Here is a 26,178-nt window from a genome sequence, read left to right as displayed (position 1 = left end):
GAGTGGTTTCATGTTGAGTTTCCCAGTGGAAGGCCCTCTTTAAGTGAATTTAAGTGAGGGTGGGTTCACACCATTCCGTTTTGCAGGTTTCTGTTTTCTGTTGGCAGAAGATGGAAACCCAGCATTCAGTGTCCGCCGGTGAGCACCCATGAGTGTCTTCTGCTCTCCACGGCGAAACCGTTTTTTTTTAACTGGACACAAAGTCCTGCATGTCGGACTTTGTGTCCGGTTACAAAAAACTGTTTCACCGTGGAGAGCAGAAGATGCTTACGGGAGCTCACCGGCTGACACTTTACAAACTGCCTGCCGGTTTCCGTCTCCTATCCAGTTTCTCGGGCAGGAAACGGAAACCTGCAAAACGGAGATCGGGCGCTGGTGGAACCTGCCCTGAAAAAGGATTAGCTATGATACTAGACACAGCCCATGGACAAGAATGGCATTATTTCTCAAAATAAAGCAGAATCATTAAACCTATTTAAGACCAGTACCCACATGGTGTAAACCATGGTGTTGTACAGTCACAGCAAAATGGATGGGATTCTAGCGAATTCCATCCACACTGTGCATAAAAATATGCCCAGCAGATACACTGTGATTTCCATTGCAGTTTTGTAAATCGCAGCATGTCAATTATACCTACAGAAAGGGTGGTTTCCCTATAGGTATAATTGAAGCAGAAAGTCCACAGAGGAAACCTCATGTGGAATTTCTTTGAAAACTGCTGCTAGGAAAAACCTCTCCACTAAAGTTGAGCTTCAAGAATGCAGCAAAAACACAAAAAATGTAGAGGAAAAAATGTGGTGTTTTTTTCCGCTGCGTTTTTTAGATGTGGTTCATTAAGTGGAGAGTAGAGATGAGCGAGTACTATTCGAAACTCCCATTTCAAATAGCACGCTCCCATAGAAATGAATGGACGCACCCTGCACGCAGGAGGTTAAGCGCCCGGACACTGGCAAAGTCTGCGTGCCGGCCGCTTCCATTCATTCCTATGGGTGCGTGCTATTTGAAATGGGAGTTTTGAATACTACTCGCTTATCTCTACTCTCAGCTAACCACAGCTAAAAAATGCAGCAGAAAAAAACACCACATTTTTTTCCTCTACATTTTTCATTATGTTTTTGCTGCATTCTTGTCTTTTCTTTCCCTATAATTATATTGATAAATTGTTTGCATTTTTGCAGCTAGAATTGGCATTCTGGAAATCCACAATTTCATTCACTTTGCTGGTACTATAAAAAACAATGTTTTTTTCATGCTGCTTTTTTGAGCTAAACCCAGGAGTAGTTACAAAAGGAATGGGAAATATAAAGAAAACACTTATACTTTTTCCTTCAGCTTAATCCACACTTGGCTTTGACTCAGGTTATAATGGTTCTACTTGAAACAATTACAGAATCAGCAATTCCCTTCTATCAGGTTATGTACATCTCTTCCAGTATAAATAGCTGATGCTCTAAATATGTCTTTTACAGCAATTTGTATTTTGTAAATATCCGTATCAACACATAGTCTATGCAGTCTTCCTTACCTTTCCTCATGCCTGAACTTGTGATGCAATGTGAGCTGCTTTTAAAACAATATTTCAAAGACGTTGCTAGCTTTTTGCAATATTGTAGTTAGTTCGTTTTGCTATATATATATATATATATATATATATATATATATATATATTTATTTAGCTTCTATAATATGTAGGTTGTACAAAGACAAAACAATAAAATAAAATTGATCCATCTTTAGGGCAAAACTGGCTGCGACAGGAAGGGAAATGTGTAAGCTATGAAAGCATACATTAGGGTGCATCCTATGATTAGAGTTTATGAGAGAAGATACACTAGCACTGAACCCCAGAATGTCCTCTCACACCCCCTCTTTCCCCCTGTGCCATAGGATATAGTGATAAAATAGAATGGGATTTGGTGTACCCAATGTACTCCATATAACATACATATTCATGTCTGGAAAACTAATGCTCTATACACACCTTCATAAATTCCTTGAGGAGCTTAGTTTGCAAAATGGGGTCACTTTCTGGGGGATTCCAATTTACTGGCACATCAGGGTCTCTGCAAACATGACATGGTGTCCAAAAACTAAACCATCTAAACCTGCACTCTGAAAGCCAAAAAGAGCTTCTTCTCTTCTGTGCCCTGCTGTGTGACCAAATAGCAGTTTATACCAACATATATAACACTATTGTACCCCAGATACTCCACTGAACTATCATATGTGGATAGTAACTGCAGTTTTGGCGCACAACCGAGCACAGGAGAGAAGCAGCACTATTTGGATTTTGGTGAACAAATTTAGATGGATTTGAAGTTTCTGAAATTCCAGTAAAATGGAATCCCCTGAAATGATCTGATTTGGAAACTAAACCCCTCCAGAATTTAAACAATGGTACAGTCAGCATTTCTACTCCCCAAATGTTGCATTCATTTATTTTCCAGCAAGGAATGCTCTGTACAAAGTGAAAACAGCTATTTTTCCAAAAAATATGTAATTTCAGTGCACCATATGTTGTGCCAAGTTTGTATTAGAATTGAAAACTCTAAAAGCTGATGTGCCAAGAATCATCTGCTTAACAGTTTTTAAAGTGTGTGTCTCTGGTGACACAAACTGGGCGCAACATATCGAGCAGTAAAATGGTGTATCTCTGGAAAAATTGCAATTTTAACTTTTCACTGCGCATTTATTTCTGGAAATGAAAATACTGCAATATTTGAGAGGTAACCAAATTTGGCTACATATTCGCATCATACTTCTTCATTTTTGAGTTCTGCCATTTTTATAGGCAAAAGTTTAGAGCTGCCTATAGGGTGTTCAAAAAATCAGGAAACAGAGCATAATAACTGGAGAGCTGACTAGCTGACTTTTCACAGTGCAATGAGATGGGCATGATATATTGGTCACTGAAATGTCTTATCTGGGAACATGTCATTTTGCACCTTCTGCTGCATATTTGTTTTTAGAAAGCAACTCTGGGGTCATAATGATCGTTATACACGTTGAGGAGTGCAGTTTCCAAAATGACATCATTAGTTGAAGCTGGAGCTCTGTCAGAATGTCAAAAACTGACTGCAACAAGAAAGGGTTAAAGATGATGTAGATTTCACCATAGCCTAATGTACGTTTTGCAGTTGTTTCTTCCAAGAAATAGTACTTTTAATCTGCTGTATTTGGTTTTACTTCTTCTATGACATTAGATATACACTGTCAAAGCTATATGCCAGGATTATATATGTACAGATGTGAAAAAGTTAATTTGGACACCTAACATGTAGTGCAGAACTTTAAATCCAGGCTTTAAGAGACTTTTTAATGGCTTTTGTTGTTAAAAAAAAAAAAAAAAAAAAAAAAAGGGCTACACAACAAAAAGAGAAAAGAGGCATCCTTTGTACCATTATAAAACTACTCATTATACTACTCATTAAAACCATCATTCGGGTAAAAAGGTGAAAATGTGATCACCTTTGCTATGAAAGACGTGTTCTATCAGCCTATAACACTGCCACTGGGCAAGGAAGGGTTGGTCAGAGGTTGGTTACCCCTTTGAAAATCCCTCCTTGGTATGGAAGTAATATAGATCGATAGTTATATTGCATGGTCATACTGAGCCAAAAAAATTGTATACTCCTTGGAAAGTTGGATGCTGAGTCCAGTGCTCAATCAACCAAAGCAACCAGTGCCAATCTAATAAATATTTATATAGCTCAAAGCTGCATTTTACATGAGCATTGGCATTCACTTCTTCAAGCCTTCATCAAGCAGTATAAGGGCTAGTTCACACAGCGGAATTTGCATTCCGCGTGTGAACATTATGCACCGCTAGCCATGCCGGGATGCCGATGCAGTGCATTGGCATTCTGACGTGGCATTCTGCTCTGGATTAGGCCCAAATGAATGGGCCTAGTCGGAGGGAGTGCTGATTAAGATAGGACAGCTAGCTTCTTTTTTCTGTGATCTGGAAAAAACGCTCACGGACAAAAGAAGTAAATGGCTTCCACTGAAGTCAATGGGAGCCATTTTTTTGAGCCGGATTCTGAGGCAGATTTTGCATCAAAAACCGGACCAAAAAACTCTGTGTGAACTCAGCTTAACTGTATCAACTAAAACACTACAGCAGGTAAAAGTAAACAATGCACAATGCACTATACACAGTAAGGCACTATGTAACAAATAATCTCCAGCGTGTTTATAATGTACAATACTGATCTTATGAAAACTCTACCAGCTATAAGCTTTTTCAAACAATGATTATCTTAGTAAATCAACTGTATGAACATATTGTGAAACCATTCATTTTTGCAATAAATAGCAGAGGATAGCATACTGTTATATTTAGCCATATAGTATACCACTTTGTGATATGTCTTCCCATTACTTATGCAGTACTGACCTTTATTTTTAATCAAATCTATTTGGTAAAAGGCTTAATATCTCCCTGCAGCACACAATAAGCACTCTATTATACATAAACATCTAGACAGCTTGTGGCTCAGTCCTGGAGTTTAATACAAGCTATAGAAATATAAAATTAGCCACTAAGTACTGGGATGATGGAAAATAACGTCACTCTGGATAAGCTGTTTGCTTTTGCGTTTTCATAATCTCAGTACAGACTAAAATGCAAATTCAAAGCTTGTAAGCAGTGGTCACTGTGTGAATAGATTCATTCAAACCCTATATTAACCAAATTATTATACTTGCCTATTTTTTGCTTGACATTTAAAAATTAAAAAAAATATTTATTATTCTGTAATTATAATGCTTAACAAAGAGTTGAATACAATACCCTGTGCAACCAGACTTCTTAGGCTATCAATAACAGAGCAGTGGGGGTCTATTTTTTGGCCTCTTCTCAACCAGATCAGCAATGCAGCCTCTATTTTGTTTCAATGTAGAGTGGTAAAGCTTTTTTCTAGTCAACAAATTTGCATCTTATGTAGAAATGGGACGGGACCATCGGCTCCACCAGAATTATCAAAATTAACATCAGGAATTTGATGTAAATGATGTGGGAAATGTACGCCAGCTATGAGCTGGCAAACATTTTCCCACCCAGTGCACTGCCCGTTGGAGTATGTAAGTAATTTATGAGTAGGCGTTCTCCTTGTCATAAATGAAGCAAACCCTTAGGCAGTGATGGGTCTGTGAAGACGGGGTTGTTAATTCCAGTCTTCATAAATCTGTCCTAATATTTTTTAAAAATCATGTCCTAGTCTTAATTGAGGTTTTCTGTGCAATCAATCGAAAAGACTAAGTTCAGAAGGACACAGATTTGCATACCGTAAATCCAGTGATTACAACATAATACATGTTGTTCAGGTTTTCACAATTAAGTTTGTACATAACGGAAAAAATTCTGTAAAGAAATCTCATTGGTCATTTCATTGGATTGAACTTTTCTGACTCAATGGGGTGGGGGTGGGGGAGTATTGGTGACATTCCGTTTTCGGAAATGGGAAAACAGAGCGTCACTGGCTAATCTGAAAATGTAAAAATAAGAAACCTTTATAAATAAAACTTAACTTTTAATGGACATAACCAAAAAATGGCAAAAACATGATGCAAAAATCTTCAAAAATCAGAAAGAAGATAGTAAAGCGTCAACACATGAAAAACATAACAAAAATACTAATACGAAAACATGGAAATAACTTGGCGTATACATTTCGAGGCATCATAGCACTGTACAAAGGGCTTTGGGAAATTTAGGTTTTTTTCTTGCAAAAGCTGAATATGTGCCTGGGGAGGTCATGTGACTGCCAGGGATTTAGATAAATATACATTTTTGCTAAAATAAATAATTTAAAATATAGGGGTGAAGGGTGTTTAGATTAGTATAGGAATTGCATTTTATTACGGACAACCCCTTTAAGACTGCATGCCTCCCTACACACAAGCATTTTTTTTTTTTTTAAAAAAAGAGAATTTAACCCCTTGACATTTAAGGAGGAAACAATAAATTACATAATAGAATATTATGAAGATTCTTGGTGTTAACAAACTCTCCCTACCAACATAAAGTTTAAACACCAAAAAGGCAGACAGTTTTGTACTACTATAAGGGCATACAAATTGAACCATAACTATAAAACAGAGAACAGAACAAAATAACACATGTAATAAGTGAAAAAGAGATCAAGTGGGAACCAGTATAGGTTTGTCAGGGACTGCAACATACTAGGAGGTCCATAAGCCCAGCAGTAGATACTGTAGGAGGGATTGTATTATGTCACCTACACAAAAACAGACTGAAGAGTTTGTTTTTGCAATGGAAGACTATGGACCAGTTTTCAGGGACATGAGATGGAGACCCTCCTTTAGTTGTAGGAGTGGCAGCAGTAGAAATTTGAAGCTACCTAGCGTAACACAGGGGGGCTAGGGATAAAGAGAGTTCTCTGCCGGAGCTCAAGTTGTCATTTTCAGAGGTCTCTGTGGCCAGGAAGAAGCCAGCAAGCTTCAATAGGTTCTGTTTTTTCTTGACTTTGAGCAGAGGCAGAAGAGCGGGGTAGTGAAGGAAGACCGAGAGTCAGAGAACTGGACTGATAGTGGTCAGTATAGCTGAGTAGTACTGCTGCTTCATTGAAGTGCCAGAGCTAAGGACACATGCGGCCATCTTCAAGCGTGGGTAGACAGCCTGTATTTTATTATATCATTCAGTAAATACATTTGAAGCTAAAATAACCATCACACCATTTTTTGCTGTCATGCAAATAAGACCTAAAGGGATTTTCCCACCATTAATGAAGACAGCCGTTATCCCATCTTATGAAGACTGAAAGTGAACTGAGTCCAGCTAGATTGTTTTCCCCTTAGAAGTGAATGAAGAGTGCCATATGCACTCAACAGATCATCCTTGATTTTAGAATAAGGGTACAAAGATGAGACTCCCACCCATCCCAAATTTTTTTTGGCCTCAAAAAAATGTATTATAGCTTGAATATTAAGACTGACTCATGAATGACTATAATCACAATTGGCAAGAAAATAGACTTTTTTTTTTTTACTATACCATAACCTGGCCTTTATTGTAGTGTGGGGGTACAGTATAGCCTATATTGTACATGCTGAATATCTGTGAAAATTTTTTACTACTGTTTTATTTTCTGTACTTGATTGTATACTGTGAAATCCCATTTACAGGTTCTGCAGAGCTGTCAGATAAAACGAACGAGCAGGTAGCACATTGATAATAACCTGAGAATAGGTGGGTAGATCAAACTTTAAGTACTGTACAGTAATTTGAGACTGAAAACTGCATAAGAGAAAATAATGCAGAAGGGAATAAAAGGAAATGATGGGATTAACTATAATAAAAAAGAATATTGAACACATTACTGGCAGCGTCTTGGTTTTAATATTGGCGGTTCTATTCTGATTTCTGTAAAAGTAACTATTAGAAGATTGCTTGTGATTTCAGTAAAAGTATGTAACTTAAAGGTGATTTCTCCCTAACATAACCATATTTATGTAAAAAAAAAAAAAAAACAGTCAAAAGCCCAGTCATTATTTTCTTACTGTGACTTGGTTATCAGGCAATGACCCTACATGCACAAGCACCCAGGTACAATAAGGAAATCATGGCTGGTTTTCTGACAAGCGCCAGACCATAGAAAGTTTCTGCATTCATGGTCATATCCATTGGCAGCCAATTAGGACAATAGACTGTCACTACCAGAGGCTCGGTACATGGGGCCTTAGCTTAAAGTTGCAAAATTGTTAACTATTTATATTCGATTTTAATTTTTAATTATCTACACATTTAAATAAATTTATGTTTGTAGGGAATACCCCTTTAAATTATTGCATGCAAACATACAAAAATTATTGTTGCTATAACATTACGATCTATACTGTATATACATAATGTGCCTATAATTGTTTATTAAAATAAAAAGTCACAAGAGCTCCATACAAAGAGTCATTTTATAACACAAATAAAATCACTTATATGCCATCTTGTAGAAATATCCACTTTTTTTTTTACATATCTGTAGAAACATGACTGCATTTCAAGTTCAGCAGCAATCTGACATTTCCATCTGGGTGTTTTGTTTTGTTTTTTCGTTTTTTTCTTTTATGAGTGACCGCACTGGCAGCCTGGAAGTTAAAGGGGTTTTCCTGGATAAAATAAGAATTAACCCCTAAACTAAACCCCCTTCCCACCGCCTAACTACTAATTTCACTTCTATTGACAAAAAAATATATACTTACCGATATCCCAGGGGCGGTCCCTGGGACACTTTCTGATACTCTGGTGACATTCTGTTTCACCGCTTACGAAATAGAATATCACCAATACTCTCTCCTCCCCAACCTTGTCAATACTTATGTGTCTTCCTGTCCAGGAACGGTTCCTCCTCTCTTCCTCTCTGCAAGCTCTTGCACAGTCTGGAGGTGCCTGTGAGATGTGCATAGTAGTGATAGCACTCCATCTCTACTGCGCAGATGTCACAGCTACTTCCAATCTGTGCAGACGCTAGGAGAGTGGAAGAGAAGTGTCTCCACCCTGTGTACAAGATAGAAGAAAGAGGAGTGATCTCCCAAAGAGGAAGATAGGTAAGTATGATGTGGTTGAGGAGGAGGCTGAGTTATTTTGTTGGGAAGGGCCAGGAGTGGGTAGAATAGCTTAGCTAGGCAGACAGGGAGGGGGTGTAATGGAATAAGAGAGGAGGGCGAGTTAGTGAGAGGGAGGTAGTGTGAAAGGTACACAGGAATCTACATCACATAAACAAATGCAGAAGATGCTAGGAGCTCCCACAGACACCTGGAAATCACTCACAACACTGCTAAAGGTACATGAGTATACTTATTAACACATTGATAGCACTAACAGACCTTTTTTAAATAGAAAGATTTTTTTTTTTTCCCCAGAAAACCCCTTTATGGGAAAAAATTGCAAGCAATCTGAGATGAGATAAAACCATATTGGGTTATTTTATGGTTCAGGTAATTGCATAAAACCCTACACAGACCTACACTATATGTGACTAAAGCTAGGGTTACAGTTTAAAAGTGGAGTATACTTATGTTTAGCAACAGACTGAATGAATTAAATTTTGTAGCATTTGTTGCAAAGAATAAGACATTATGCTCAGGGCCTAAAGCAGAGCATGATATGCATGAAGAGGAGGTGTATGGGCACCATATTATAGCTCAATACAAATCTACCTCCTAGGAGGTCTTGATGCTTAACCAATTGCAGTGTGTGGTTACGTGCGAATAGGCTGATATAGTTATAGTGCTGTAAGTGCAACGCAAGATACAAATGTCATTAAAGGGGTTGTCCCATCACAAGGATCCTATCTATACTGCTTGTTAATGTGGATGTAAGACTTTTCCTAAATACACTGCTTCAGCAAAACTGCTTTGTTTGTCCACTATCTTACTTTATTCAATTCTTGGTGGACACAGTCCTTGACTTAGCTGTTCATGAGTCAAGTGATGTGTCTGCTGCTCTCAGGGGGGAGGGAGGAGGGGCTAAGTGCACGGGAGCGAGCCTGTGTATCTAGCTATTCCTGTGTCTACACCATGTGACCTAGCTTCCTGTTAGCAGATAGGGGAGAGGAGCTGCTTTCATTTCTGAACTCGTCTTCTGTTCTCCCAGTTATCAGGCTAGCTAATTCAATTGTGTTCATTATGGCAGAGACAGGCAGTCTCTCTATGTAACACAGAATGGAGTTGCTGCTGCCTGTACTTCATAGTCCAATATGGGTGGGCGGAGCTACACATGAATTGGGGTGGAGCTAAATGGCACCACCAAATAATGCAAGAAACCAGGAAGAAAGAAGATTTTACAGGAGTAAAGACTGATGAGTATGTGAGGTGGGAATACCCCTTTAACCAAGAGCCACTATAGTCTTAATAGCTCATTTCACTTTGGTAGGAATAAAATACAATATATACTCCTCTACTGACTTATCTGCCGCTTGTGCCTCAGGTCTTTAATTAAGCCATAGAAATAACTGCACTGTTTGCCTTCCTAATAATAGTGAATCCGAAATGAAGTAGCGGGCCTGGCAATTGTCAGGGATGTAATTAATTTCATAAAGTGTTAATCTGACCCATAATGCTCATGATATCACAATATGCTACTTTGACATTAAGGAGCTTCTAACATAAAAGTGCCTTCTGTTCATTTCAAAACCTTAACTGGAAATTTTATAGTCCTAAACTGGCTACAGTATTTACATTTTTTTTTTTGTGCCAAATTATACCATTTTGCCAGGATTTGGAGAACATCTCGTGTATATGGATGATAGAAAATCTGAAAGCTGTTTTCATTTTAGGTAACTAAGCATCTAGCACTTTGAGCTAAGAACAGACATTCAGATTTTTATATGCAGTTTTTGAAACCAAAACCAGCTATGAATCATTAATAGCAGGAACCTATAAAATAAATATGGTATTATGTTTTTTTCAATCCACCTGTTTAAGGCTATGTTCACATCAACGCCTGGTTTCTGCATGCTGTGAATCCATATAAAAAAATGGATTTGTCAAAGAAACAGTCACAAATAATTACACAGCACATACCATAGTGCGTCTATTTTGATGGATTAGTCAATGCGTATCCATCAAAATAACTGTCCTTTTGTGTCAGTCTGTGTCTGTTTTTGACAAAACCTTTTTTTCCCCCTTCATTCTGAGCATATGCAGAGAAGTAATAATAATAATAATAATAATAATTAATAATAATAATAAAAATTTTTATTCATATAGCGCCAACATATTCTGCAGCACTGTACAATTTGTAGGGTTCAAATACAGACAGATACATAACAAAGAACATCATTTCACACAATAGGACTGAGGGCTCTGCTCGCAAGAGCTTACAATCTATGAGGTAGAGGGGGTGACACAAGAGGTAACAGGGGCGGCATTGCTTATACAGTAGTCAGACAATTTTGTAATAGAGGTGACTGTCATTACACAAACAAAACTTTATGAGCCATCACTAGTGGTGTCCTGTAAAATGTGGATGGAGTTTGGACAAATAAAGTTAGCCTGAAATGGCATCATATCATGTGGGGTAATGTGGGAGCGGGGACAGAGGAAGGTTAAATTTTGGGGATTCTAATTATAGTACGGAAGGGTTTACATTAGAAATTGTGATAGGTCTGTCTGAAAAGATGTGTGTTAAGTTTGGGTTTGAAACTGTAGAACTTGGGAGTTAATCTGATTGTCCGGGGTAGAGTATTCCAGAGAAGTGGTGCAACTTGGGATAATAGAGGATGTAAGTGTTAGATCATTGAGTGAGCGGAGAGCACAGGTTGGGCAGTAGACAGAGATGAAGGAGGAAATGTATGGAAGTGCGGCATTATGGAGAGCCTTGTGGATGAGGGTAATAACTTTATATTTTATTCTACAATGAATAGGCAGCCAATGTAGTGACTGGCACAGACCAGAGGCATCGCTGTAGCGTCTAGCCTGATAGATGAGCCTGGCCGCTGCATTCAGAATAGATTGTAGAGGGGAGAGTTTAGTAAGGGGAAGACCGATTAGTAAGGAGTTACAGTAGTCAGGGCAAGAATGAAGTATGAAGAGGACAAAACAGATTGTACAATGGACGCAAGACAGATTACTGCGTAGTTGAGCTAAGCACACACATTCAGCTCTACTTCATCGGGCTAATAGAATGCATTGGCCAATCAGCGCTGGCCAATGCATTCTATTAGTGTGAGCTGAGTTTGCACAGGGGTTCCAGTGCACCCTCGGCTCTGCTACATCTGATGTAGCAGAGCCGAGTGTGCATAAGGGTTCTAGTGCACCCTCGGCTCTGCTACATCTGATGTGGCAGAGCCCAGTGTGCACACTCGGCTCTGCTATATCAGATAGGCTGACCGGCACACGGTGTAGTTGAGCAGAACTGGCTCAGCACTGCTAAGTCTCTGCATTCCCATAGGAATGCATTGGCCAGCCTCCGGCCAATCAGCGCTGGCTCTGCCGGAGGAGGCGGAGTCTAAGGTCGGACCTGAATGGAGACTGGTGTGGAGCGATCTTAGACTCCGCCTCCTCCAGCAGAGCCAGCGCTGATTGGTCGAATTCCGTACTCTGGCCAATCAGCGCTGTCCAATGCATTCCTATGGGAAAAAGTTTATGTCACAAAAATCACAATTACACACCCGATAGAGCCCCAAAAAGTTATTTTTAATAACATTCCTACCTAAATAAAGGTTATCCCTAGCTATCCCTGTCTGTACAGCTATCCCTGTCTCTTAGTCACAAAGTTCACATTCTCATATGACCCGGATTTGAAATCCACTATTCGTCTAAAATGGAGGTCACGTGATTTCGGCAGCCAATGACTTTTTCCGATTTTTTTAGATGCCTCCGGTGTCATAGTTCCTGTCCCACCTCCCCTGCGCTGTTATTGGTGCAAAAAAAGTGCCAGGGAAGGTGGGAGAGGAATCAAATTTCTTTGGAGTTTGCCACGTGATGTTCGATTCGAATCGAACACATCGAACAGCCTGATATCCGATCGAACATGTGTTCGATAGAACACTGTTCGCTCATCTCTATTAGAGATGAGCGAACAGTAAAATGTTCGAGGTTCGATATTCGTTTTGAGTAGCCCCTCAATATTCGACTACTCGAATCGAATATCGAACCCTATTATAGTCTATGGGGGAAAATGCTTGTTTCAGGGGTAGGCAACATTCGATCAAATTATACTTACCAAGTCCACGAGTGACGGTTGGGCTGGATCCTCCGTGCAGTCTTCTCCTCACAGCGTCCCCACGGCACCTTCCGGCTCTGAATTCACTCTGCCAGGCATCGAGCCTGGGCAGAGCCGACTGTGCATGCCTGCACTACAAGCGGACATACGCAGTCGGCTCTGCCCAGGCCCGATGCCTAGGCAGAGTGAATTCAGAACCGGAAGATGCCGCGGGGAAGCTGCACGGAGAAGACTTCTAAAGGTAAGAGAAGAACCAGCGTTGATTGGCCGACTGTATAGCATTCGGCCAATCAATGCTGGTTCTGCATCGAACTTTTACATACGAATAGCGAGTGGTACTCGATCGAGTACAAGTATTTTCAATACCGTAATATTCAATCGAATACCTACTAATGACTATGGGCACTGTTAGAATGAGAAGCACCAACAACCTGAATCGGTTATATTTTATTTATCTGAACAACTCAGCAGAACTGTATCTTATTATAACATTATTTGATTCTTGCTGCATATGGAAAACATTTCTAGAATTTTATATGATGAACATCATTTTCTTTATTGCTTGTTAAATATATATATATATATATATATATATATATATATATATATATATATATATATATTGGGCATTAATATTTCAGAAGCTATGCATAAAACAGATAAAAAGTAATCTCCATCAAATGTCCAAAGCCTTACGTTAATATGCATATGCTAATAAGATGACCTGCAGATGGAATAAATTTAGAGTTCTTTTTTCATTCCATCTGGATATATATCTAATATATCTGCATGTATTTGAAAAATAGAGTGACACTGGACTGTATGGGGAAATTAGATTTAGTAGATGTACTATGCGACCATTACAATGATGCACAGGAGCTAATGGCATACATGTCTTTCATTAAATGCATCAGCTAAATTACTAGGTTAATCCATATCCAATTATGAAACAAAAATAATTTAACAAGTGAATGGGAATGCACTGAAATCACATGCACTACAGTATTATGTCATCAGATGTTCTACAACTGAAAACAATATGTGAACATATAACAGAATTATGATATATCAGTGCAATGAATTTTGGTTCTATAAACATCAGACTAAGGGTGCCTTCACACGATGTAAGGTGCAGCGTGATCTGGCACGTATACGGCGTGTGAGAGTTTGCGCGCCGTAAAAGCTCCCATTGATTTCAATGGGAGTTAGGATCCTATACGCCGCATTATTTTGCGGCCATGCACACAAATTCTCACACGCCGTATATGTGCCAGATCATGCTGCACCTTACATCGTGCGAAGGCACCCTAAGTGTAATGTAATGTAAGCTATAATTATGTTATACATTTTATCTTAATTTCTACTGTATTTTCTTTTACTTAAAACTAGACTGACTCAAATATAATAGTATGCTGGTTTCAATTTACTTCTTAAAGATAATATAGTTTCATGGTACACTATCTTTAAATCTACAGTGTATACAAGAATTATTGTGCTTTAGATTGCCATAAGGGTCTAAGTAACCATATCACAATCTCATGTGAGTGTCTATATGAAGATATGCACATTGTGTATGTAGCTCCCATCACAAATCTAAAGAAAATATTCTCAGTCAGTTAAAGAGGACCTTACATGTCCTCAGGCACATGCGGTATTATATACTGCTAGAAACCCGCCTGTGCGCCCCCCTTCTGACAGTACTCATCCATAGACTAGTATTGGGGGGGCATTCCTCACCGCTCAGCGTCATCACTGAGAGCGAAGGAATGCTCCCTCTGGCAGTACAGTGCTATGGACTCTACTGTCAGGAGGGGCATTCCTGACACTGTCAGAACGCCCTTCTGACACTGAACAGCTACGGTAATGACACTGATAGCTCTTCACCAGGGTCACATAATGGGAAAACAGTGGCTTTCTAGCAGTTTATAATACCACATGTGCCCCAAATGGTGAAAGGTCCTCTTTAAAAAGGTTGTATAAACTTAGAAAACATGGCTGTCTTGTTCCAAAACCAGTGGCACTTTTGACTACTAAATATATTGTGCTAAATTGCAATACAAGAAACAAGATATTTACTTACAGCCTTTTAAGGTTTTGTTAGGCTTGTTATAAAATTTGGTTGAACTGGAAGATCAGTTAAAGCAGTTGTGCCATCATGGACAGGACAAGGGATGAGTCGGGGGTTCAATTGCCAAGTTGCCTAGAGTTCAAAAGGACAGGGGGGCTGAAAGTCCCCCTAAAGCCTCCTTATGAATGGAGCGCCAGTGCACTTGAGTGACCATCACTTCATTCACTACTATGGGTCTCCATGTAATCTCCGGCAGTGCCTGCAGCCCTATAAAAGTATAAAAGTGAATGGAACAACAGTAACTCAAATACACTGGTGTTCCAATCACACGGCAGCCTCAGTGGGATTTTTGGTCCTTTATTCTCCTGACTACTTTGTTAGCTAGAGGACAGACCCCCTGGTACTTACCTCCGGTCTGTGGATAGGGGTTAAGTGCCCACTATGGCACAACCCCTTTATTTGTGAACACATTTGTATGTAGTGTTTGACTGCTGCAGCTTTCTCATTCATTGTGAGAGAGAGGGGAAAATGCTATCAAACATCGTCAGACTTATAAGTTCCTACTGCAATGACTCAAATGTGGAGTAAGGGCTTTCTGTCTTATCAGTATATAATGTAATTTTTTATTACAGAAAGCAGCCAATGTATGCATCTATTTATACTGACTGTATGTTTATGTCTAGGATAAAATAATTTAGTTTTCTACATATGCGAGGTATATGGGGTATGACTGTCAGTGCTGATGATGCTCTCTGAAAAGAAATTGCTGAAGAAATGAATGGTATAGTCACACAACAGTATATATAAGAGAGAACATAATTTTATTGATATTTCTGGGTTTTAAAGAGATACAGAAAGAAAATGATACCAATGAAAAGCACATTCTGTCTCACTACAAGTGAGCTCTCCATTATCTCTAGTGATGAAAAATCTGAAAGGTAAGGATTTAAGAAGGTGGCAATACAAATACTGTTTTTATTTCTTCACAATAATAATAAAGCGTTATTAAAAAAAACATTATATAAATTGGATATTGCCATAATCATACTATATTATACTAATATATACTATATTATAAGTATAAGTATTAAAGGGATCCTATCTTTCAAATAAATTTTTTTCTAACACGTTGGAATAGCCTTAAAGGGGTTGTCCCATCACAAGGATCCTATCTATACTGCTTGTTAGTGTGGATGTAAGACTTTTCCTAAATACACTGCTTCATCAAAACTGCTTTGTTTGTCCACTATCTTACTTTATTCAATTCTTTGTGGCCACAGCCCTGACCTAGCTGCTCCTGAGTCAAGTGATGTATCTGCTGCTCTCAGGGGGGAGGAAGGAGGGGCTAAGTACACGGGAGCGAGCCTGTGTATCTAGCTATTCCTGTGTCTACACCACGTGACCTAGGTCCTGCACTCAGATAGAGGAGCTGCTTTCATTTCTTCTGTTCTCCCAGTTATCAGGCTAGCTAATTCAGTTGTGTTCATTATGGCAGAGACAGGCAGTCTCTGTATGTAACACAGAATGGAGTTGCTGCTGCCTGTACTTCATAGTCCAATGTGGGTGGGCGGAGCTACACACGAATTTAGGGGCGGGGCTAAACGGCAGGTTGCCTGTGAAACCCCGCCCACCAAATGATGCAAGAAACCAGGAAGAAAGAAGATTTTACAAGAGTGAAGACTGCTGAGTATGTGAGGTGGGAATACCCCTTTAAGAAACGCTATTCTTCTCCTACCTTTAGATGTCTTCTCCGTGCTTCCGTTTGCTTGAAATTCCATTTTTTCTCAGTATGTAAATGAGTTTTTAGCAGCACTGGGGGTGGGCCCCAGTGCTCAAACAGCACTGGGGGTGGCCCCAATGGTGCGAGAGAACTCCCTCCAGCGCCTCCTCCATCTTCTTCTGGAACAAGATCTTCACCACGTCTTCTTCCAGCAGCGTCTTCTTACTTCTAGGCCTCGGGCCTAGGGCAAGCCGATTGCGCATGCCCGCCGGCCACAAGAAAATGGCTGCTTACAATACTGCGCAAGCAGCCATTTTTCTTGTGGCCACGAACATGCGCAGTTGGCTTGCCCTAGACCCGAGGCCAAGAAGTAAAAAAACATTGCCGGAAGAAGACGTGGTGAAGATCTCGTTTCAGAAGAAGATGGAGGCAGCTGTTTGAGCGCTGGGGCCCGCCCCCAGTGCTGCGAAAGAACTCATTTAAATACCGAGAAAAAACAGAATTTCAAGCGAACGGCGGTGCGGAGAAGACAACGAAAGGTAGGAGAAGAATAGCCTTTCTTAAGGCTATTCCGACGTGTTAGAAAAAAATTGTTTGAAAGATAGGATCCCTTTAAATGTATATTTAGGGTTTTCATTATTAAATATAAATGATATTTCATACAATACAAGTAACTGTACAATAACATTAAAATATTTCAAATAGTGTTTGGTAAGGACTAATCTAGCAGATAAGAATATAAACAGACAATTCTATAAGACTTACAAGCAATAATTTTTTTAGCCACCATAACTACAGTATAAATATTTTTCTGCTTATAGTGAACATGTAAAAACGCTATACTAAACCGTGCATAGTTTTAAATATAACTATTTCTGACCTTAAGAATGCAGTAAGTGGAGATTGAAAAATAAATTACATCTAGGACTTGGTGTCAGTTCAACTAAATGGCAATTTGTGCTTTTCCTGTTGAGTTTATACTTTGGAGAAAGAGCTTTTTGCTTTCTTATACTTGAGGAAGATGAAACAGAAAGAGGGTAACTAGTGATATGTTCTGTTATACTGAAATTGCAAGCTACCCTGCTCAGTGTTTTGTTGTGATAGCTCACGTATCAGTGTAGGGCCAATCCAGATTTTTCAAAGGGCCACTTACACTTGTGTGTCTTGCCTTACTTTTGTGGCAAGAGTAAACCAGAAAAGAGTAACATAATGGAAAAACATATCCTACTCTGCAGAACAGCAGATCTTATTAGATTTCCTGGTGTTTTCATCACAAACTATCAGGAAACATTTTTTCTAGTGTACCGAAAATTACTTGGAGGAGAAATCATTACAAAAAAAAATCATTGGTTCAAGACTAGAGATGAGCGAACAGTGTTCTATCGAACACATGTTCGATCGGATATCAGGGTGTTCGCCATGTTCGAATCGAATCGAACACCACGTGGTAAAGTGCGCCAAAATTCGATTCCCCTCCCACCTTCCCTGGCGCCTTTTTTGCACCAATAACAGCGCAGGGGAGGTGGGACAGGAACTACGACACTGGGGGCATTGAAAAAAATTGGAAAAAGTCATTGGCTGCCGAAATCAGGTGACCTCCATTTTAGACGAATAGTGGATTTCAAATCCGGGTCATATGAGAATGTGAACTTTGTGACTATGAGACAGGGATAGCTGTACAGGCAGGGATAGCTAGGGATAACCTTTATTTAGGGGGGAATGTTATTAAAAATAACTTTTTGGGGCTCTATCGGGTGTGTAATTGTGATTTTTGTGAGATAAACTTTTTCCCATAGGGATGCATTGGCCAGCGCTGATTGGCCGAATTCCGTACTCTGGCCAATCAGTGCTGGCCAATGCATTCTATTAGCTTGATGAAGCAGAGTGTGCACAAGGGTTCAAGCGCACCCTCGGCTCTGATGTAGCAGAGCCGAGGCTGCACAAGGGTTCAAGCGCACCCTCGGCTCTGATGTAGGAGAGCCGAGGGTGCACTTGAACCCTTGTGCACCCTCAGCTCTGCTACATCAGAGCCGAGGGTGCGCTTGAACCCTTGTGCACACTCTGCTTCATCAAGCTAATAGAATGCATTGGCCAGCGCTGATTGGCCAATGTATTCTATTAGCCTGATGAAGTAGAGCTGAATGTGTGTGCTAAGCACACACATTCAGCTCTACTTCATCGGGCTAATAGAATGCATTGGCCAGCGCTGATTGGCCAGAGTACGGAACTCGACCAATCAGCGCTGGCTCTGCTGGAGGAGGCGGAGTCTAAGATCGCTCCACACCAGTCTCCATTCAGGTCCGACCTTAGACTCCGCCTCCTCCGGCAGAGCCAGCGCTGATTGGCCGAAGGCTGGCCAATGCATTCCTATGCGAATGCAGAGACTTAGCAGTGCTGAGTCAGTTTTGCTCAACTACACATCTGATGCACACTCGGCACTGCTACATCAGATGTAGCAATCTGATGTAGCAGAGCCGAGGGTGCACTAGAACCCCTGTGCAAACTCAGTTCACGCTAATAGAATGCATTGGCCAGCGCTGATTGGCCAATGCATTCTATTAGCCCGATGAAGTAGAGCTGAATGTGTGTGCTAAGCACACACATTCAGCACTGCTTCATCACGCCAATACAATGCATTAGCCAGTGCTGATTGGCCAGAGTACGGAATTCGGCCAATCAGCGCTGGCTCTGCTGGAGGAGGCGGAGTCTAAGGTCGGACCTGAATGGAGACTGGTGTGGAGCGATCTTAGACTCCGCCTCCTCCAGCAGAGCCAGCGCTGATTGGTCGAGTTCCGTACTCTGGCCAATCAGCGCTGGCCAATGCATTCTATTAGCCCGATGAAGTAGAGCTGAATGTGTGTGCTTAGCACACACATTCAGCTCTACTTCATCAGGCTAATAGAATACATTGGCCAATCAGCGCTGGCCAATGCATTCTATTAGCTTGATGAAGCAGAGTGTGCACAAGGGTTCAAGCGCACCCTCGGCTCTGATGTAGCAGAGCCGAGGCTGCACAAGGGTTCAAGTGCACCCTTGGCTCTCCTACATCAGAGCCGAGGGTGCGCTTGAACCCTTGTGCAGCCTCGGCTCTGCTACATCAGAGCCGAGGGTGCGCTTGAACCCTTGTGCACACTCTGCTTCATCAAGCTAATAGAATGCATTGGCCAGCACTGATTGGCCAGAGTACGGAATTCGGCCAATCAGCGCTGGCCAATGCATTCTATTAGCCCGATGAAGTAGAGCTGAATGTGTGTGCTAAGCACACACATTCAGCACTGCTTCATCACGCCAATACAATGCATTAGCCAGTGCTGATTGGCCAGAGTACGGAATTCGGCCAATCAGCGCTGGCTCTGCTGGAGGAGGCGGAGTCTAAGATCGCTCCACACCAGTCTCCATTCAGGTCCGACCTTAGACTCCGCCTCCTCCAGCAGAGCCAGCGCTGATTGGCCGAATTCCGTACTCTGGCCAATCAGCACTGGCTAATGCATTGTATTGGCTTGATGAAGCAGTGCTGAATGTGTGTGCTTAGCACACACATTCAGCTCTACTTCATCGGGCTAATAGAATGCATTGGCCAGCGCTGATTGGCCGAATTCCGTACTCTGGCCAATCAGCACTGGCTAATGCATTGTATTGGCTTGATGAAGCAGTGCTGAATGTGTGTGCTTAGCACACACATTCAGCTCTACTTCATCGGGCTAATAGAATGCATTGGCCAATCAGCGCTGGCCAATGCATTCTATTAGCGTGAACTGAGTTTGCACAGGGGTTCTAGTGCACCCTCGGCTCTGCTACATCAGATTGCTACATCTGATGTAGCAGTGCCGAGTGTGCATCAGATGTGTAGTTGAGCAAAACTGACTCAGCACTGCTAAGTCTGCATTCGCATAGGAATGCATTGGCCAGCCTTCGGCCAATCAGCGCTGGCTCTGCCGGAGGAGGCGGAGTCTAAGGTCGGACCTGAATGGAGACTGGTGTGGAGCGATCTTAGACTCCGCCTCCTCCAGCAGAGCCAGCGCTGATTGGCCGAATTCCGTACTCTGGCCAATCAGCGCTGGCTAATGCATTGTATTGGCTTGATGAAGCAGTGCTGAATGTGTGTGCTTAGCACACACATTCAGCTCTACTTCATCGGGCTAATAGAATGCATTGGCCAGCGCTGATTGGCCGAATTCCGTACTCTGGCCAATCAGCACTGGCTAATGCATTGTATTGGCTTGATGAAGCAGTGCTGAATGTGTGTGCTTAGCACACACATTCAGCTCTACTTCATCGGGCTAATAGAATGCATTGGCCAATCAGCGCTGGCCAATGCATTCTATTAGCGTGAACTGAGTTTGCACAGGGGTTCTAGTGCACCCTCGGCTCTGCTACATCAGATTGCTACATCTGATGTAGCAGTGCCGAGTGTGCATCAGATGTGTAGTTGAGCAAAACTGACTCAGCACTGCTAAGTCTGCATTCGCATAGGAATGCATTGGCCAGCCTTCGGCCAATCAGCGCTGGCTCTGCCGGAGGAGGCGGAGTCTAAGGTCGGACCTGAATGGAGACTGGTGTGGAGCTATCTTAGACTCCGCCTCCTCCAGCAGAGCCAGCGCTGATTGGTCGAGTTCCGTACTCTGGCCAATCAGCACTGGCCAATGCATTTCTATGGGGAAAAGTTAGCTTGCGAAAATCGCAAACTGACAGGGATTTCCATGAAATAAAGTGACTTTTATGCCCCCAGACATGCTTCCCCTGCTGTCCCAGTGTCATTCCAGGGTGTTGGTATCATTTCCTGGGGTGTCATAGTGGACTTGGTGACCCTCCAGACACGAATTTGGGTTTCCCCCTTAACGAGTTTATGTTCCCCATAGACTATAATGGGGTTCGAAACCCATTCGAGCACTCGAACAGTGAGCGGCTGTTCGAATCGAATTTCGAACCTCGAACATTTTAGTGTTCGCTCATCTCTATTCAAGACTTGTCATAGTAGTGAATGCCTCAATGAAAATACTCGCCTACATCCATGCAAATTATTGACATATAAGTAAACATCCCTGCTAATTTTCTCTGAAAATAGAATAAGTTTATAAATAATCTTAACAACAAATGCTGGATATATGAGAGCTGCTAAAATTAACAAAAATGCATCAATGGGGGAATGAATCATTCCCTCTATGTCCGTTTTCGGTCCTACAGTGACCATATTGATGCAGGGCTCTTACTTGAGTCAAATGTGCAGAACTGGCCCTGACCTCTACCACCAGTTCCTACGAATTTGGGAGGAGGGGGGTGAGGATCAGGGTGGGTAGGTGTGACAGTTATATTGGAAAATTATGCCAGCTCCTAACAAGTAAATTTCCATTGTGGTGAAAAGATGGTCAATTAATTAATGAAGAGGCTACAGGCACATCATAAACCTCTCGGCACCTGTGACCCTTTATTGAAACTGGAGTACTGTATGCTCCAATGTCTCTAACTAGCTATGTTTCTATCTTCGGGGCGTTCACACTACCATTGGATTCAGTCAGCAGTGTCCGTGGCTATTGTTTGTTACAAGATGTTAGCAACAGACACTAGCTGGTCCATAAGAAATTTCCATTAATTTTAATGGGATGTTATCTTGTGTCTGTTAGTGTCCATTTGTGTTCGTTTACACCCATGTCCGTTTTCGTAAGGGGGCGTTCACACTATTGTCGGTGTCCGACAGCTAGTGTCCGCTGCTAATGTCCGTTCAAAATCTTGTGCAGACATTAGCATCGGACACTAGCTGTGTCCGTGACATTTTGCATTGATTTAAATGGACATCGGGTGCGTTCTTTTACTGTCCATGGGTGTCCTTAACTGTCCATTCCCAAAGATGTCCGTCTTTTCAAGTGGACAGCAAAACCTGACATGTAGGTTTTTGCTGTCCGCTTGAAAAGTTGGACATCTTTGGGAACGGACACTTAAGGACAGACACGGACTGTAAAAGAACGCACCTGATGTCCATTTAAATCAATGCAAAATGTCACGGACACAGCTAGTGTCCGATGCTAATGTCCGCACAAGATTTTGAACGGACATTAGCAGCGGACACTAGCTGTCGGACACCGACGGTAGTATGAACACCCTCTTAGTGGGCAAAAAAATCCTACATGCAGACATTTTCTGTCCATTTGAAAAAACTGATAGCAAGTTTCCATTATTTTTTTAACATTAAAGTCTATGGGCAACGGACTTCTTAAGGACAGTAACTAATAGCCATCAGTTACTGTCCGTTATTTTCTATCCGTTTATTTTCTGCGCATGCTCAGAAAGCATAAACAGCAAAAAAACGGACAGTATAAAAAAAGGACACTTACTGACACTAACTGACACCAACTGACACAAAATTACAAATACAAATTTGTGTATGTGTTTTGTGTTGGGAAGGGATTAATAGGAACACTGCAGATACCCTATATTCAGCCAGACTGTATTCCAATATTCCATTATTTTTTTAACATTAAAGTCTATGGGCAACGGACTTCTTAAGGACAGTAACTAATAGCCATCAGTTACTGTCCGTTATTTTCTATCCGTTTATTTTCTGCGCATGCTCAGAAAGCATAAACAGCAAAAAAACGGACAGTATAAAAAAAGGACACTTACTGACACTAACTGACACCAACTGACACAAAATTACAAATACAAATTACGGTACAAATAAAATACAAATTACAATAAAAAAGTACAAAATTACTTTGAAACACATACACATTGGGACATTAGGTATCCCTGCGTCTAAAAGTGCCCGGTCTACTGAATATAGGGTATCTGCAGTGCTCCTGTTGTGTTGGGAAGGGATTAATAGGAACACTGCAGATACCCTATATTCAGCCAGACTGTATTCCAAGTGTGTGGGGGGGGGGGGAGAAAAAACCCCAGTCCTCAAGCTCAGGGAAGGGGCAGACAGACAACCAAAACACCCCCTCCCCTTTCCCAGCACCCAGCAACTACTGCACCCAAAAACACCGACCATTTTAATTTTTGAAATTTTTCAGTAGCTGCTGCATCCCCCCCCCCCCCCCCCCCCGGCTTATACTCGAGTTAATAAGTTTTTCCAGTTTTTGTGGTAAAATTTGGGTCCTCGGCTTATATTCGGGTCGGCTAATATACGGTAATTGGCTTCTAAAGAAATTCCCCATGTGTGAATCTAAACTGCTGTATGATCACACAGTGGGACAGAACAATATTATAAGGGCAAATTTTGATGAAATAGTTTTCAGGTACTATGTTGCATGTGCTGAAGAACCAGAACAGTGAAAACCCTCAAACCCTTAGTTTGGAAATGACACCCCTTATAAAAATGTATCAAGGGGTAATGTATTTTCCAGAAATTACTGCATAACGGAAGATGAAAGATAATTCTGTGCAGTCTTCATCACAGTATAAGGATGTGATATACCAGGCAAACAAATTATAAAATTAATAATCCGTGGATGTGTGGTACAAGCTGAAGCAATCCTTCATGCAAAGGCTAAATTTTGGTAGAAAAATTATGTAGGCATGCTAGCATGGTTTTATCTTTAGGAAAGGCAGTAAGAAAAATAATATATAAAAGACAGAAATTTTCTGTCTTCTTACAACATAAATGTAGTAGATCTTGCATAGAAGGCTCTGTGGGTATTTGATGCTGTTGCATAGAGAAAATATGTGAACAAGAGAAGTTGAGCTTATTTACTTGTATAGCTCCAACAGACATTGTCGCTCACTGTCCCATATAGGGATCACAATCTAAATTCCTTATCAGTATGTCATTGGATTGTGGGAAGAAACACACGCAAACACTGAGGAACAACAAAACTCTTTTCAGAAGTTGTCTAAGGTCAGAACCTAGGACTTAAGCACTGCAAGATTACAGTTCTAACCACTGAGCCTTTTCTCTACAACATGTCAACATAGCATTAGGTCCAATGCTGTAATTGATGAAGGCTCAACTTGCTGTCCTCTGTCCTCAGTTAATTTTTTTTCCATTTTGTACTGTGACTATGGTAATATTGATTAACCTTTTCCCTGCTGAGGACATAGCTCTATGTCCTCCCAAGGTGGCACTTCTGTAGCGGAGGATGTATCTAATACGTTCTTTCTATAATGCCGATATCTCAGAACTGGATGCAGCTATCTTGATGATTTCAGATTCATTTTAAAGAAAATAATCTCATCTTTAAAATAATACCAAGGTCTTCATGATAACTCTTACAGTTCTGATGTATTCACTGTTGAAGATGCTATTTGGCATTGAGATCCAATTGCAGATCTCAATTCCCAAACTTTACGGAACTGTAAAGGTTACCATGAATACCTTGGTATCATTTTAAAGATAAGATTCACATATTTAACAATTTAACTTTGTACTTAAACTTAGTTCAAATATAGTAATATAGTATACCAAATAATAGATTAAAATTATGTACTTTGGAAGGAGGAACACTTTATATTAGAATTGTATTGGCCGTTCTGTATTAGCTAGGACTTCAGAAGAGAATGATATAAGGATCCTGATGTCAGGCTGCTTCAAAATTAGTGTAGTTATGTGGTTGGGAAAGCAAGTAGGATGCTTGACCGTATAGCTAGAGACATGACCAGCAGGAACATAGAGACTGCGATCCCGATGTATAGACCACATTTGGAATACTGTGTCCAATTCTAGATACCCCACCTACAAAAAGATATAGATGGGATGGAATGGGTGCAAAGCTGGACAACAAAAATGGTGGATAGTCTAAAACATACCATTCCAGAAATTATATAGCCTGAAGGAAAGAAGAGAAAAAAGAGGGGGGACGATCAAGACCTTTTAATATGTTAAAGGATAAATAATAGGTGGGAGGCGATTTTAATAATAATAAAAACTAAAAAAAGATCAAGAACAATCTAAAATTAGCTGGGTATCATGAACAAAGTGAGGAAATATTATTTCAATGAGAGTAGCTGAAGCCTGGAACAAACTTCCAGAAGATGTGGTAGGGAAATCTATAGTAAGTGAATTTAATCCCCCTACAGTTCTAAACAAGTGGCATTCGGGGCTTGAGCAAAGTGCATTATAGTTCATCCCGAGTAGAACATGTTCAGGGACACTTTAAAGAGTTCTAATAATGTGGGCTTTAAAATAAGACCAAGTTCATGTCCGTAGCCCAGAAAGAGTTTGAGATATCACTGGTTAATGCGGACCTGCATCTACTCTCACATACACTTCAACTAGTGTGCAGGGAGACAAAAAGATGATTTTATTACCTCCGTCACTTCAGATAAATCCAGGGGAGGGAATACCATGCATTTATGTTTATGATATTACCACCCCATTATCAGTCAGAAGTATACTTGCCATTTTAACTCCTTATATGCTTCTCTCAATGCTGACCGTGTCGCTTAAGTCATTTTACAGAAAAAAAAAATAAAAATGACCTTTTTCCCCTGTGGTTAATGAAAAAAGCAAAAAACAAACAAACAAAAAAAAAACACAACTGGTATCACCACATTCATAAAAAAAACCTCTAAAATTAAATTAGTTTGTTATTTATTCTACATGATGAATGCCATGAATCTTAAAATTCAGATGCCAGAATTGATGTTTCCTTATCATCTCACTTCTCAAAAAGTAATAAAACTGTAGAAAGAGATAAAATGTTACTGGTTTAAGGCTAAAATGTTAGATCTCTAAAGAGTTAAAAAAAAAATACACATAAGACACCAGAG

The 26,178-nt window shown here is 40.6% G+C and overlaps 1 protein-coding gene across 1 annotated transcript in view; it reads left to right on the top strand.

The window, feature by feature from the left end:
- The window catches only part of GRIN2D (glutamate ionotropic receptor NMDA type subunit 2D), a 721,729-nt gene that overhangs the window by 523,777 nt on the left and 171,774 nt on the right, over window positions 1-26,178 (top strand). The window lies entirely within an intron of this gene.

Source organism: Leptodactylus fuscus, chromosome 6 (assembly GCF_031893055.1).
Source record: "Leptodactylus fuscus isolate aLepFus1 chromosome 6, aLepFus1.hap2, whole genome shotgun sequence".
Lineage (NCBI taxonomy): Eukaryota > Metazoa > Chordata > Amphibia > Anura > Leptodactylidae > Leptodactylus > Leptodactylus fuscus.
The sequence above is the reverse complement of the archived record's forward strand: the minus strand, read 5'-3'. Positions and strand labels throughout refer to the sequence as shown.